The 15,974-nt window shown below is 47.6% G+C and overlaps 1 protein-coding gene across 3 annotated transcripts in view; it reads right to left on the reverse strand.

The window, feature by feature from the left end:
• Positions 1 to 12,927, reverse strand: part of CGNL1 (cingulin like 1) — a 154,896-nt gene extending 141,969 nt beyond the window's left edge. For 2 of the 3 annotated variants that reach the window (XM_059700043.1, XM_059700016.1), the window contains exon 1: positions 12,774 to 12,910. The gene's annotated coding sequence lies outside the window, so the exon portion shown is untranslated. Of the gene's footprint in view, positions 1 to 12,773 lie in introns of all 3 variants that reach the window. The other variant, XM_059700025.1, reaches the window with a different exon arrangement.
• Positions 12,928 to 15,974: the final 3,047 nt, after the last annotated feature.

The raw sequence follows: 15,974 nt of genomic DNA on the forward strand, positions 1-15,974 counted from the left end.
AATGTAGTGAGATCCTCAAGAAATCTAATGAGACCCTCGATGTTATGATAAAGAACCAACTAGAAATTAAGCATACACTGACTGAAATAAAGATTATACAGACACCCAACAGCAGACCAGAGGAGCGCAAGAATCAAGTCAAAGATTCAAAACGCGAAGAAGCAAAAACACCCAACTGGAAAAGCAAAATGAAAAAAGAATCCGAAAATACGAAGATAGTGTAAGGAGCCTCTGGGACAGCTTCAAGCGTACCAACATCAGAATTATAGGGGTGCCAGAAGAAGAGAGAGAGCAAGATATTGAAAACCTATTTGAAGAAATAATGACAAAAAACTTCCCCTACCTGGTGAATGAAATAGACTTACAAGTCCAGGAAGCACAGAGAACCCCAAACAAAAGGAATCCAAAGAGGACCACACCAAGACACATCATCCTTAAAATGCCAAGAGCAAAAGACAAAGAGAGAATCTTAAAAGCAGCAAGAGAAAGAAACTCAGTTACCTACAAGGGAATACCCATACGACTGTCAGCTGATTTCTCAACAGAAACTTTGCAAGCCAGAAGGGAATGGCAAGAAATATTCAAAGTGATGAATACCAAGAACCTAAAGATTACTTTATCCAGCAAAGCTATCATTCAGAATGGAAGGTCAGATAAAGAGCTTCACAGATAAGGAAAAGCTAAAGGAATTCATCACCACCAAACCAGTATTATTTGAAATGCTGAAAGGTATTCTTTAAGAAGAGGAAGAAGAAGAAAAAGGTAAAGATACAAATTATGAACAACAAATATGCATCTATCAACAAGTGAATCTAAGAATCAAGTGAACAAATAATCTGGTGATCATAATAGAATCAGGGACATAGAAAGGGAATGGACTGACTATTCTTGTGGGGGAAAGGGGTGTGGGAGATGTGGAAAGAGTCTGGACAAAAATCGTGCACCTATGGAAGAGGACAGTGGGTGGGGAGTGAGGGCGGAGGGTGGGGCGGGAACTGGGAGGAGGGGAGTTATGGGGGGAAAAAAGAGGAACAAATGTAATAATCTGAACAATAAAGATTTAATTAAAAAATATGTTTTAAAAAAAGAAATGCTACTTATATCAACTATTAAAAAAAATCAATAAAATATATTTATAAAAAAAAAAGATAAAAAGAACTTTTGAGACAATTCAGAAGATGGATTTCGGCCATATTGCTTCTTACACTCACCCCCACACAGAGAGCTGTTGGAGGCTCAAACACTTAATGACCTTTGGCACACAGTCTTTGCAAAGGTCTTTTAAAAGTCTAAACAAATTATATCCACTGGTTTTCCCTTCTTCCCACATTTATCTTCTCCCTCAGAGAACATTAATAGACTCATCAAATATGACTTCTCCATCTCTGTGTCATGTATTTTTAAGGTCCAGTGATATCAGCCTTTCCCAAACCTATGGGGTATAGATGTGGATTAGCTCTGAAAACAAGGAGTGGTTCTAATGATTCCTGCTGGGAATTCACAAAAGTGAAGTGTCAGAATAATGAGATGGCATACATACACACCCTCCCAAGCAGACATTGTTCTAAGCACTTTAGACATCCTATATAATCCTATATAATAAAAACATAATAAACAAATCGACCCAACGGCCAAACTGCGGAACAACCATCTGGACGACCATCCAGGACAATGCTATGACACCCACTAGCACCAGGCCAGCCAAGGCAGGTGCAGTGCAACTGGTCAGGGGTCCGGCCATCACCCCATGATCGCCCCACAGAAGGAGGCTCAGGCCACCAACCCTCGGCCTGTGGCAGGTGGGCGGGGCCTCCCTCTGCGAGGGAAACCAGGGTCCCAAGTGCCAGAGGGAAGCCAGTGCTGGCAGCCTGGGGAAGGAAGGCCTACTCTTGCAAGAATTTCGTGCATCGGGCCTCTAGCATGAACTATAACATTAGAGGACATGCCCTGGGTAACTGCTGCCCCTTCAGGGAGCCAGGACTTGGACCGAGAACAGCCAGACCGGGCAGCCTGTCTGTAAATCCCAATCTTGCCAGTGACTCTGGGTTCCTTCCTGCCCTCCTGTCCTCGCTCGGGCTAGGATCCCCAGGAAAGCGGCACAAAGGACGGCCGTCCTGCAGCATCCTTTATTTCAAGACTCAGCTTTTCTACAACAAAGCCTGCCGTTTCCCTCAGCAAACCCCGTTAAGCTGCCAACATCCTGCTTCCTCTTGTGAGGCCTACTCACCTCCAAAATCACAGCAAAAGTAGAGCCTCCTCACCTCAGGGCCCTCAGCCTCCGGAGCACAAGAAAGTTCCACATCCTGGCGAAAGCTCAGGCCTGGCCTCCAGCAGGACCCAGCAGCTCAGAAGCCCATGCTGCTCTCCTAAATGCTTCCATCTCTTCTTACCAAGGCCCCCACCCTGTTACTAAGGCCAGAATGAGGGGGAGCTGCTAGGGAGGGAGGCATCACCTCTTTCAGTGTAGTCTCTCCCCAAACAGCTAGTTTACATCTCTAAGACCTTTGGGCCTCTCTGAATCTTCTACCAGGAGTGGCTGGGGGAGGGGAGAGGGGAGGGTCAAGATTGTCTGCATCAATGACAAGCTACAAATCTGGCCCAGGCCTCCACCTGGAAATCCAAAGCAAAGCATCTTATTAAAGTCACAGGTTAAGGATCACTCACTCCACAGCTCCTCATTTAGAAGCCCGTGGTGGCGTTAAATGTAAACACTTCCCAAGAATGCTTTAAAACAGAGGGAGGTTTTTATTAAACGACTTAATTGAGGGCCACTTCTCATTGTGGAAAGCTTTTAAACCGAGAAATGAGGGGCCTGTGGGTGTTTTCCAGACACTTGTTTTTAAAACCTGCCACGCTGGCTGGCTGTCCTGGGGAAAAGAAGCACGACTCAAGGCCCCTGCATGTGATCCTGCCGCTGATTCTTCAGCAGAAATAAAACACTGAGTAAGACCTACTCCCCGGCAGCACCAAGGACCTGGCGGGAGAGCTTCATTCCAATATTCACTTCAAGGGTCAGTAGCATCACTGGATGGGAAAAGTGGAAAAAATAAGGCTGGCCACAAAGGACCAAAATAAATGAAGGCATTTTCAAGCCTGAAAACAAGGCATAACATGGGACCACAGGCCAGAGGAAGCTGAGGCTTGGATGAATGGTGCTGCTACCTGCTATAACACAGAGATGACTCTGGAAAACATTACACTGTGAAGGAAGCCAGATACAAAAAGGAACATACTGTGTGATTCCACTGTATGTAAAATATCCAGGTCAGTCCATTCCAGAGACAGAAAGGAGACTGGTGGGTGCCAGGGCCCGGGAGAGGGAGGGATGTGAAGTGACCATGGGATGGGTGCAGGTTTCCTCTGAGATGATGAAGGGTTCTGGAACTTGATAGTGATGATGGTTGTACAACGCAGTGAATGTACTTAATGCCACTGAACTGTACATTTCAAATTGGTTAAACTGTTGACTTTATGTCATCTATATTTTAAACGCAATTTTAAAAAAAATTCCTGATACCAGGAACTCCAGAAAAATCCTTTCTCAGCCCCTAACCCAGGAGCAATCCCTTCCTCACCTGAGTAAAAACATATACACTGAGTGGCCAGATTATTATGACCACCTGACATTTGTAGGCAAATTAGCTATAATTTTGCGCTGAAGTTGCTAGAGGGCCAGACCATTATAAATAGGGAAGCAGGTTGTTTACCACGACAGTAGAAGTGATTTTTTTTTTCTGAAGATATGGGTAAACAATGCAATTTAACAGCCTTTGAACGTGGGATATAGATGTATATATATCTTTGAACGTGGGATATAGATGTATCCAACCTGCTTCCCTATTTATAATGGTCTGGCCCTCTAGCAACTTCAGCGCAAAATTATAGCTAATTTGCCTACAAATGTCAGGTGGTCATAATAATCTGGCCACTCAGTGTATTCTGTAGGCCAAAGTAATAAATAATATTATTTTACTAATAACAACTCCTTGATTAAGCTGAGCTTCCCAAGGACACATCACTTCCCCCACACCTGACCTCAGGGAGGCAGTACTGTCACCATTGGCCTCATTCTACAGGTGAGAAAGCCAAAGTGTGAAGAGGTCAAGGAGCTTGCCCGGGGTCACACACAAAGGAAAAGCCAGAGGATACACGGAGGTAAGGTGGCCAGTGGCTACACCCACGCTCCTCCTCCCTCCTCCGAAGCAGCGGGAATGTCCTCTGGGCCAGTTGACTACTCTGCCCACAAGAGGATACCCTTTGTCTGCTGAACACTGATCCTTCTTTAGTGGCATTCAGTATGTGGCCACTTATAAACAGGCTTCTCTAAAACACACATTCAAAAGACACACCTTAGGAAGCACAGTATCCCTTCACACCCGTAGAGCTATCCTCGTGCACACAGAGTTAATTTCCCGTGGGCAGCTTTGCTGAATTTAGTCCTGGGAACAACATAAGATAGGAGGGTGATGTGATTACTTGTCCTTTTACCCAGGAGAGAAGCAAGCTTCACAGTATGTAACCGGCCTCAGGCTTCTTCTCCAGAGCCCCACTCCGCCTTCTGCCTGAGGAGTCAGGTTTAAATACCATGAGATGTTAAGGGATTTGTTTAGCATATAAGTTATTTATATGTAAATTGCATGTGTTAGTTATATGTAAATAGATGCAAGCAATTACAAATGAAGTTAAGGAGCTTTCCTAGGAGAGGAAAGTAGCTCTTCCCAGCGGCAGGGACACCTGTGGGGTAATCCAGAAGCACCAATAAAAAGTTAAATTCCTTACACACACACACACACACACACACACACACACACACACACATTCTACTTAAGAAAGGAGGGCCCTTTGTCACTGGCCAACAGCTCCATTAGATGAAAGATGTTAAAAACAGCCAGCACTGTTCCAGGTCCCACAGCCGGGCCCTCGGTCTTGGCACTGTTGGCACTAGGGCTAGACTGTTTGCTGTGGGGCTGCCTTGCACACTGTAAGCAGCTTTCCTGGCCTCCACCAACGAGATGCCAGTAGCCACCACCCTCAGGCATGACAACCAAGAATGTGTCCCCCAGTGAGAGCCACTAGACTCTGCCAGAGGTGTGGCCCAATACTCTATAATAAGCACTACATCCCCACTTTACAGATGAGGAAACAAACCCGAAAAGGAAGAGGAACCTGCCCCACGCTAGTGCTGGACAAACATGGCTTCTAATCCGAGTAGGTGAGATGGCGGGAAGAAAGAATGAGAACACGAGAGAGAACTACTGGTTTCTACCAGGTGGTGTATTTCAACGTTACACGGCACCTGGCCCTAGGAAATGGAGGGCGGGTGCTGGAACCCTCCAATGACGTGTGGTCCTTAACTCCAAAGAAAGCATGCCCTGCTGGCTCTGCTGGCAAAAGCAGGCCCCACAATGCCTGGAAGTCTGAAAGGACTCCTTTCCTCACAATAATCTGCAGGCTGGGGGTCGGCGAGCCCTTCACATAATAAACGCATTAAACACAAACACACACTGGCCATGAGAACTTGAAATGCACTTTTGAAAACATACTTTATCAAGAATTATCTGATTGTTTTTGTGAAACATTCCCCCCACGGTCGGCCTTCTTAGCACTGGTCGTTTTGCTGTTTAGAAATCTCTGTGGCAGCCAGAGAAAGACAGCTAGACGAAATACAAGCATGTCCAGTTTCAAAAGGCCAGCGGGCTTCCATCCTTCAGCTTTGCTGAGCACCTCCTTTCTGCTAGACCCAGGGAAACAAGGGCAGTGGAGAGCTCGTCCTCTGCTAGGTTTGCAGATGTGGGGGAGTCCAGACCTGCACCAAAGGGCACCGATGGGGTTCTAACTGCCGAGATACAGGCACTGACAAGCAGTCAATAATAACCTGGGGAAGAAATGAATGAGTGGGTGAACTGAGAGAATGAATGAAGAGCCAGCCCAGCACCAGAGCTCCGGTGCAGAGAGCCAGCTAAGTCGTTAACAGCGCAGCTTGGGGCCAGACAAGTTTGAACCCTGGGATCCTACCACTCAGTAGCTGCACAACTCTGACAAGCTACCCAGTGTCCTCATGGCCTTTTCCCCTCGCCTGTAACATGGGTTCATCATGGTACTTATCCCACAGAGTCGCTAGGTTAAATCTCTCAGCAGGGCTGGAGGAAGTGCCCTCGAGGATTTCTCTCTCTCTCTCCCTCTCTCTCTCTCTCTCTCTCTCATTTTTTTGTACGCCACCCAGCTGCCTCACACCCAGAAAGCTGGACTCATTGCAGGTGCCCAGACCTGTAGTGCCAGGTGGTCATGCCCTGAGCAGAATGGACATGAAGACCCAGGTAAGCAGTAATCCCATCCCACGCACTCTATTTCCTCTCGCCCACCCTACACCTCACCCTACCATCCACCCACTCACCCATCCCCCTACCCTCCACCAAAAAAATAAAAATAAAAAACCTTGCAGATGGCCCAGGGCAGTGCAGACAGAGCTGAGCTGAACTGGCTGCAACTGGAACAAAGGTACTCAAGCCCCAAACCTGAAACTCACAAGTCAAAGAAATCTTAAGTTTGGTAAACTCCACCCTGCAGTCCCTTTGCAAACTATTCTCCCTGTTATCTCTCCCTTCATTCTTTCTCTATCAGTTCCTCCCCAACTCCTAAAGCTTTCACTGTAATCACCACTCTCAGCAAACTTTCCAGGTTTTTGATATTTGATTAGGGCAAGGAGAGAAGCTGACCAACTTTTCAGCTGCCGCTGTGTAATGCTGAGCAAGTCACTGTTTTTAATAAGGAGAATAAAAGTCGCACAGGCAAAAATGGTGAAGAATCAAATATTATTTTTTAAGCTATTAATTCAGCTACAATGAAGCTCAACGATAGCTCCTAAGATATACTAGAACCTCTTTGTGACTTCAAAACCAGGTCATTTCTTTTTCCTTTGTAATAAAATCAAAAGACAGCAGCTATTTAGAGTCTGAAACTCTGAGCTGGAAGTCCCAAACTCCCACTTAGCCTGGGCTGGAACCTCACCAGGGCCCCCACCTGGAAAACCAGACTAACGCCAGTGCCACAGGATCCCCGGGAGGGGTCCTGGACCCAGTAGGTCCTCTTCCCTGAATGGACCACACATTTTCAAAGGAAAAGAGTGCTGTTTCAAATGCTATAAAATACAAGGATAGAGAGTCAGGGGAAGTCAGATGTAAAAGCCAAGAAAATTATTGAAGTCAAAACCAGCAAGTCTTGGTCATCTGGTCTCAATCCTCCACCAAAGAGATAAGCAACAGTGAAAGATTGTTAATAATAAAGGGCCTTCATAGACAAAAAAACAAAACAAAACAACACAAAAAAACAACTAAAAATCCACAGCCCTAACCATTATGGACTCTACCTAAGGCAGCAGGGATCCCTGTGACTGGGTGGCTGGGAATATATGCCACCCTACGAACAAAGACACTGGCATAGTCCCCACTCAGGACAAACACTCAGTGCTCTAATCCCAAACACTCCAACTCCATGACGACCCTCCACAGAGTCCCTTGGAAATGTTCCCTGGCGCTGACCCTTCTCAGGTGAGTGAGCCCACCGTAGTAAGGAACACGCACTCGGAGAGCCTGCCTTAAACTCATCCTGGCTAATTATAGCTCACTCAGCCTGTGAGGCCTTCCCACCTGTAATTTTAAGAGCTTGCGGTAATTACTATGCAGCGCAGTTTTGTTTTTGTCTCAAGTACCCCATAAATAGGAACTGGATGTGCACAGCGTGGATTTGCTCCACCATGTTCAACAGTGAATTTTGTTTTTAATCACTTACCCAACAACCAATTACCTACAGAAACTTAGAGGTTTGCAGAGCTTGAAGAAATATGGAGATAATGTCTCTCTAACCTAGGATTTGGGATCCATTCAGAGCCTTTCTGAACAGCTTAATCTACACTCTCAATTAAAACAAAACAAAACAACAACAACAAAAAACAGCCCTAGCTGGTTTGGCTCTGTGAATAGAGCATCCACCTGCAGACTGAAGGGTCCCAGGTTCGATTCCAGTCAAGGGCACATGCCCAGGCTATGGGCTCCATCCCCAGTAGGGGGCATGCAGGAGGCAGCCAATCAATGATTCTCCCTCATCATTGATGTTTCTATCTCTCTCTCCCTCTCCCTTCCTCTCTGAAATCAATCAATCAAATAAGTAAGTAAATAAATAAATAAATGAAAAGTGGGATTTCATAAAATTTCCCTTGGGATGACAAGCCCACATCGTCAAGTAGAGGAAAACAGTAAGTGAACCCAGACCTGAGGCACTGAAAATTCAATTTCTCAATCAACTCTGCTGAAGAGGAATAAGGAGCAGTGGAAGAACTCAGCTTTTCATTCAGACAGACCCAAGCTCTCTTATCCCTCAACCCTGCCACTTCTGAGCTGTGAGCTGCCACAAGATCCGGTTTGTCTTTGAGCCTCAGTTTCCTCATCTGTAAAGTGAGGCCACTGCCACCTGCCTCTCAGGAGCACTCGGATTCAGAGAATGGGAGGCAGGCGCTGAGCATACTGCCTGGCACTTGGAAGGCAGTCAATAAACAAAGGGTAACAACTCATCTAACCCTGGGTGATTAGCCCTATGGCTTAGCTATTTGGAAACCACCCTCCCAAGGGAAAAACAGTGTGAAGTCCAGTTTTCAGTCTTTCCAAGGAAACCTGAGCTGAAGTGACAACAGTAGGATAGAGAGCGAATGTCCGCCCCTGCTAACTCATAACTTATTTTGCCAGTTACCGTTTGCCAAAAACAGATCCAGCCACATTCTCCACCAGTTTCCCACCCCCCGGGAAGAGACCCTTGCACAACTTGGTTAAGTGCATACCCCTTGAGCAAAATCCATCTGCCTGAATCTTTCTTCACTCCCCACTTCTTGGAGTGATCAGTGGCTGCACCCTTCTCTCTCCTCTGTCAGAAAAGTATCTGAAACCAGTCATGTAAAACTTGGAGGGACTTAATATAAATCCTAACTCAAACTGAAGTGAAGTTTTTCTTGCACCAATGAACTGAGTAGGTATCTATCCAGGGGCGGCTAGCCAGGGGGTACCCGGCTACCCCCACAGTTCTCTGTGCTCATCTTTATTCTGAGTTTCTCAAAGTACCGTAACCCACCCAACTGCAAGCTCGGAAGGTCAGGGACTGTTACCCTGTTTCCCAAGAAGTCCTGGAGGAATGCAGAGCTCTGGTAGGAGTGGGGACTTTGTAAGAACTTGCTAAATGAGTGAATAAAGAAATGAAACAACAAAAACTTAGTGTGGATTTAAAATGAGGCAGTCCCTCTCCCAGGAATAGCGGTTTGGGAGATAACAGTGCACTAAGGAGGAAGGTACGGGGGAGGGGTGCTGGAATCTGGGTGTTTGGCTGAAAACGCCAATGAGCTCACCCCAAGTGAAAGCAAGACGACCCTGGTGCTATTCCCATCCCCACCCCCACCCCCTTTTTCAGGGTTTTCATGTCACAACTTGTCTCTTGATAAGAGCAATGTCACATGACAGAATAAAGTAAGCGCTTGGTCATTCAGGGAAAATTACTCAATTTTCAATTGCCCTTGAACTTTGTTTTTCTCCTGTGATGCCAACCTCTCAGCCATTTCAATGCCCTTTAGTGCCAGGGTCAGAGGAGGGACAGAAAGGAAAAGCACAATATCAGTTGTGTGTGTTTTTTTAAAAGGTCAATAGCATCTCTTAAAGAAATGGGTTTCGAGGGGAGAGGGAGTTAAGGAGGCCATTAAATTTCTTGAACCACCCGTTTGTACAACATATTAACTGTCTCTACTAGAAGGAAAAAAAGGAAGCCAATAGGACAGTCTAGTCTTAACAGGAATCAAAGCTCGCTCTTCTGAATGCTGTCTTCCCTTCTTCTAAATAAGTGGTTCTCAACCTTCTGGCCCTTTAAATACAGTTCCTCATGTTGTGACCCAACCATAAAATTATTTTCGTTGCTACTTCATAACTGTAATGTTCTACTGTTATGAATCGTAATGTAAATATCTGATACGCAGGATGGTCTTAGGAGACCCCTGTGAAAGGATCGTTCGAACGCCAAAGGGGTCGCGACCCACAGGTTGAGAACTGCTGCTAGAGGCCCTAACTTTTATTTTTCTTCACTTACATTCGTCTAATCACTTTAGAAGTTTAGAGCTGCTACCCCAGAGAGGGAAATGTTCCAATAAATCTTTTTAGGCCCATAGCTACATACACTTTTTCTTCCTTTCTTTCCAAAATGTACTATTATATCCATAGCGTGACTATTGCTGTTCGGGTGCAACTTTTCAGACACCAAGAGTTCAATAGCAACCTCAAATAAAGATTTTTCCCCAAAATGGAGACAAAATTAGCAAGCTAATAACATAGTTTCATTTTGTTGGCCTGGGGGTGGGGGGGGCGGGGGCAGGGGACACAGGAAAACACTTTCCATATGGTCTTGTTCCCCAAAGGTTGAGGGCTGGGGTCAGGGGCCACCCTGTGAGAGCATGCACTCCACATAACCTCCATTCTCAAGCCAAGACAATTAAGAGGGCTCGACAGTGGCCCCACTCCCAGCAACTGGATACAGCCATAGGAGCAGGGCATGGCAGCCGAAGCTGGGAAAAGAGAAAAGCCAACTCCACGATTTTTATTTTTCAAGAAAAGTGAATATTCTTTTGCCTCATGCTAGGGGCTAGAAATGAACACAATGCTCCCCCCTCTGGACGGCATTCCTCTGAAAGTACATCATCCCACGTACTAATAACAATGCGATATGGAGGCCCCACCGAAGGAAAGTTAAATCCAATGATTGGTGGCCAGTGGCAACGCCCAGGTGGGAGTCTAATACAAACATCGTACTTGGGTACAGCAGTAAGCTAACCAAGACTCCAAGAGACTGTCACAATAATAGCACTGACACGGAAAACACAGTTTCTTAATAAAATATATAATCAAATTATATATGTGTGTGTGTGTATGTGTGCGTGTGTGTGTTCAATTTTTTTCTTAATCTTATTTCACTACCATGTTTGAGATCATCTGAAAAGTGGCTGAAGTCTCACCTCAGAGGTGCCACCTACTTACTGTGAGGCACTAAGTCCCAAGCTCAAGTTAGTCCAGTGGTCGGCAAACTCATTAGTCAACAGAGCCAAATATCAACAGTACAACGATGGAAATTCTTTTGAGAGCCAAAATTTTTAAACTTAAACTATATAGGTAGGTACACTGTTATTAACTTAATTAGGGTACTCCTAAGGCTTAGTTTGCCGACCATGGAGTTAGTCTATCAAAAAGAAACATACACTGTGTTATATCTGCTGGGTGTGATCAACCATTGGGAATAAAGCTTAGCCACAAATGCGCCCACCTTGACACAATATCCGCCTTACGGATCTTGTGAGCTTGCTTTCTTGAAGGAAAACCCTCCACATTTATGCAAAATCATTATCGGTGGCAGAGGGTCTCCAAAAGCTGGATTCCTGAAGTACATTTCCTCCGTTTAATCTGAAATCCTTTCCAAATAGGACATGTCAACTCTTACTTGGTTTTCTCCGAATAAGACAACCCCGTGTGATCACCTTGACCCTCCCAAGGACTTCATGGCTTCAATCCCCACACTCGCGCCACCTGGGCAGACAATGCCCAGGCGCCTACGTTTACTGTAAACAGAGAGTAGAAACAAAGGGAACTCCAGGGACCAGCACCCTCTGTGGTCTCAGGTTGGGAGGCCCCAGCCAGCAGGCTGTCCAGTGCATGACAGAGCCAAGATGCCCCATCAGGGTGGTTTTCAGGGACCAAGTATGAAGGGAGGGAAAGTGAGAGAAGTGCCCGCGATGAGTCCTGCTTGGGGACTGACCTCTAGCAGTTCAGGAAGTGACTGTGGGAGCAAGCCCCGGGGCAGAGCTGCTCAAAGGTGGCGGCGCCTTACAACCACCTGGCTTTGTGAATGCCATTGCCCGGGCTGCGCCCCAGCCCACCTGAGTCCGGGTTCTAGAGATGGGACCTAGACACCAGTATCTGTAAGAACTCACTAGATGCGCAGCCAAGTCTGAGAACCGAGGCCCCCAAAGAATCCCCAACGTGTCTGAGCCGAGTCGGAAAGGCGATGCTTCCTTGGGGGGAGGAGGTACACACATCTGTACAAAGGTTTCTAAAATTCCGTGTAACTAACTCCAATGTGACAGCCAAGCACCTGTCTACAGGCCAAACAGTGATGCAACTTGGAAAAGTCCCTGGGAAAGCTAGGCTATTGCTGCAAGTGAGGCGGGCGCTCGGGGTCTACCTGCCGGGGCCGGGCAGGCCAGGGAGAGGGGCGGCCACCAGCCCTTGCTTTTCCAGGGACGGTCTGGACGGGCACCCGGGACATGAAATGAAACAGGGCAGGACAGGGGCTGGGCGCTCCGTGTGGCTCCCGGCGGAACCGCGGCTTCCTCCTAGCTGTCACTCGGGCCCGCGGGTACAGGTAGGGGTGCGAAGGCTGCCAATCCCTCCGCACTGGAGGGAGGCGCGGAGAGCCTCCTCCTACCCCCAGCCCCGCCGCGGTGCCGCCCGAACCCCCGCCACGTGTTCCGCACGCCTCCCGGCGGGGCGCTGCGGGCGCCAGGAGCGCACCTCCCAGCCGGGACCCGCGCCTGCGGCGGGCGCTGCGCTGCTCCGGGAGACGCGGGCTGAGCGCGGCGCACCTGGCACAGCCCGAGCCTCCCCAGGCGCGTGGCCCTCGGAGACACCTCGCCCCTCGGGTCCCAGTGGGCGCAGCCCCCCAACCCTCCCACCCCCACCCCGGCTCCCGCGTTGGCTCACCTACCGCCGCAGCCACCGGGTCCCGCTCCTGCCGCAGCCAGCACAGCCCGGCCGAGTGCAGGGGCCGCCGCGCCGCCGGGAGGCCCTGGCCGCCGGCCACGCCCCCGCCGCCCGCCCCGGGGAGGAGGGGCAGGGGGCCGGGCGGGGCCAGACCCGCCCCAGCGGCCGCCGGCCTCGCCGCCCGAAGAGGGTAGGGAGGCGCCCGACGCCCCTTCCCGGGCAGTCCGCCCCACGCCCTCCTGCCGCCCGCCCGGCCCTCCGCTGGCCGCCGCTCCCCGCGCCCCGCCCCCGCCCCGCGCCCCTCGGGCACCCTCCAGCACCCTCCCGGGCTGGCCCGCGCGCCTCCCTCCGCCCCTCGCCAGCACTTCTCCCCCCCACACTCAGGCCTCACACTCCTCTCCAGCACCCCTTTGTCCTCGCCCTTTCCCAGATCGGAATGTCCTCCACCGACCCCTCCCCGCCATCCGCGGGTGTTTTTCTCCTCCAAGCCCGCCTTGCCAAATTCCCCTTCTCCGGGAAGCTTTCCCTATGGCGCACCCCACCCCCTTGTCCCACCCCCACAGCCTCTGAGCCCAGTTTTTGCCTTACCCTTCCGTGCAGACTTTTTCTCCCCAACTAGTGAGAAACTTAAGGTATAGCTTTTCCTCTACCGCAATCAAATCTACAAATACTTATTGAGCACCTATTATGTCTACACTGGTGGAGAGGTACAGAGTTCCAGTCGCCACCTACAGTCTAATGGTAATCAATGCCTGTGCCTGTTAGGAAGGCAGGGAGTGAGGGGCCCAAGGCCACATCGCTGATGGCAGTGGGAGCTGGGAGTAGAAGCCAGATTCCTGGTATCTGGGTTAGGCCCATTCCAATGGAAACAGCAGGATACCGCTGACCCGCTGTCAGAGCTTGTGCAAGAAAAAAACGTTTTCTTTTCATGTGTGAAATGGAGATCAGGATACCTATCCCACCATGTTGTGAAGATTGCCTGAAAAATATATAACTGCCAGGAGCCGGTCCATCCTTGCTGTTTCAAGGGACCTGGCATATATGGCATACTGTTCTTAATATGTTTGCTCACCTTCTTGGCGCTATGTGTTTTAACCAAGATCACCTCTCCGAGAAAGGTTGTTTCCCCAGGTAGGGATTTCCCCCTGAAGCTAGGGGGGGAATAAAACCCCTTAACTAAGTGCCAGGCGGGTAGTTAATCACTTTAACTACGAACAATCATGCTTAAGATACATAATCTTTACTCCCTGGAATGGAGATAAGAAACGCCCTAACCTTTGGAATAGAGATTGATAGGATTGGAATCAACTGGTATAAATACAGATGTAACAAGACAACAGGACACAGAACCTAGACAGAACCTAGACACAGAACCTACACACAGAACCTAGACACAGAACCTACACACAGAACCTAGACACAGAACCTACACAGAACCTAGAGACAGAAGAACTTCGCTGGAGAGAACATGGCAAAAGATCCTGGACAGAAACTGGCCACAGAACCTAGACACAGAACCTAGCGAGAGAACCTGACAAAAAACCTAGAGACAGAACCTGGCTACAGAACCTGGATAGAACATGGCAAGAGAACCTGACTAGAACCTGGTGACTGAACCTGGCAAAAGATCCTGAACAGGACCTGGCTACAGAACTTGGTTGGAGAACCTAGCCAGAACCTGGCTGAAGAACCTGGCTACAGAATCTGGTGACCAAACCTGGCTGGGGAACCTGGGGAACCTGGCTGGAGAACCTAGCAAGAGAACATGGACACAGAACCTGGCTGGAGAGCCTAACCAGAACTTCGCTGGAGATCCTGACCAGAACTTGGCTAGAGATCCTGGCTAGGCTGCTGATCAACTGAACGCTGCCTCTGTGTCGTTCCTTCTTCGCCGACTCCGTCTACACCTTTGGGGACCCCTGAACTTGCTGGAGTTGGACCCCAGCATATAACATATGGAAATGTCACATAACCTGTACTTAATAAGTAAATGTTTGCCCACTGAGTGAATGAAATAGACATTTGAAAATTCAATAACTTAAAATAACAATGTAAAGACTTTAAAACATAATAGTGAAAGGGAGAAAATATTTGCAAATCATATATCTGCAAAAGGATTAATATACAAATTATATAAAGAACTCATACAACTCAATGTCAAAAAACAAATGCTCCAATTTAAAAATGGGCAGAGGACTGGAGTGGATATTTTCCAAAGAAGACATACAGGTGGCCAACAAGTACGTGAAAGGGTGCTAAACATCACTAATCACCAGGGAAGTGCAAATGGAAACCACAGTGAGATATCACCTCACGCCCATTAGAATGGCTATTACCAAAGACCAGAAAAGTAACAGTGTTAGGGAGGCTGCAGAGAAAAGGGAGCCTTGTGCACTGTTTGGTGGGAATGTACTAGTAAATTGGTGCAATCACTATGAAAACCAGTATGGAGGTTCCTAAAAACATTGAAAATAGAACTTTCATATGATCCAGCAATTCCACTTCTGATACTTATCCAGAGAAAGCAAAACACTAACTCAAAAAATATATGTGCACCCCCATGTTCATTGCAGCATTACTTACGATAGCCAAGATAAGGAAGCAACCTGAGTGTCCATCAATGGATGAATGGATAAAGAATGGAATATGCTTGGACTCTGCCTGGAATTCCTCGTCTTTGTTCTCCTTGCCCATAAATACAGCCCCTCTCCCCACCAAAGCCTCAATGGATTCTCCTGTAGCTTGCTACCGCATGCATTTCTCAAATTGCAATTCCTCTGTTATTCCCGAATAAACCCAATTGTTGTTAGTTTAAAAAAAAAAAAAGAATGGAATACTATAATGGAATATTATTCAGCCATTAAAAGAAAGGAAATCTTGCCATTTGGGACATGATTAGACATTGAGAGTATTATGGTAAGTGAAATAAGTCAGACAAGAAAGACAAATACCATATGATCTCATGTATATGTGGAATCTAAAAAACAAACAAACAATAAAAGCTCATCGATACAGAGAACAGATTAGTGGCTGCCAGAGGATGGGGGTAGGAGAAACGGGTGAAGGAGGTCAAAAGGTACAAACTTCCAGTTTAAAGTAAGTAAGTCATGAGTATGTGATGTACAGCATGGTGACCACAGTTAATAATGTTTTATTGCATATTTGAGAGTTGTTAAGAGAGAACTGAAAAGTTCTCATCAC

Source organism: Myotis daubentonii, chromosome 1 (assembly GCF_963259705.1).
Source record: "Myotis daubentonii chromosome 1, mMyoDau2.1, whole genome shotgun sequence".
Classification (NCBI taxonomy): domain Eukaryota; kingdom Metazoa; phylum Chordata; class Mammalia; order Chiroptera; family Vespertilionidae; genus Myotis; species Myotis daubentonii.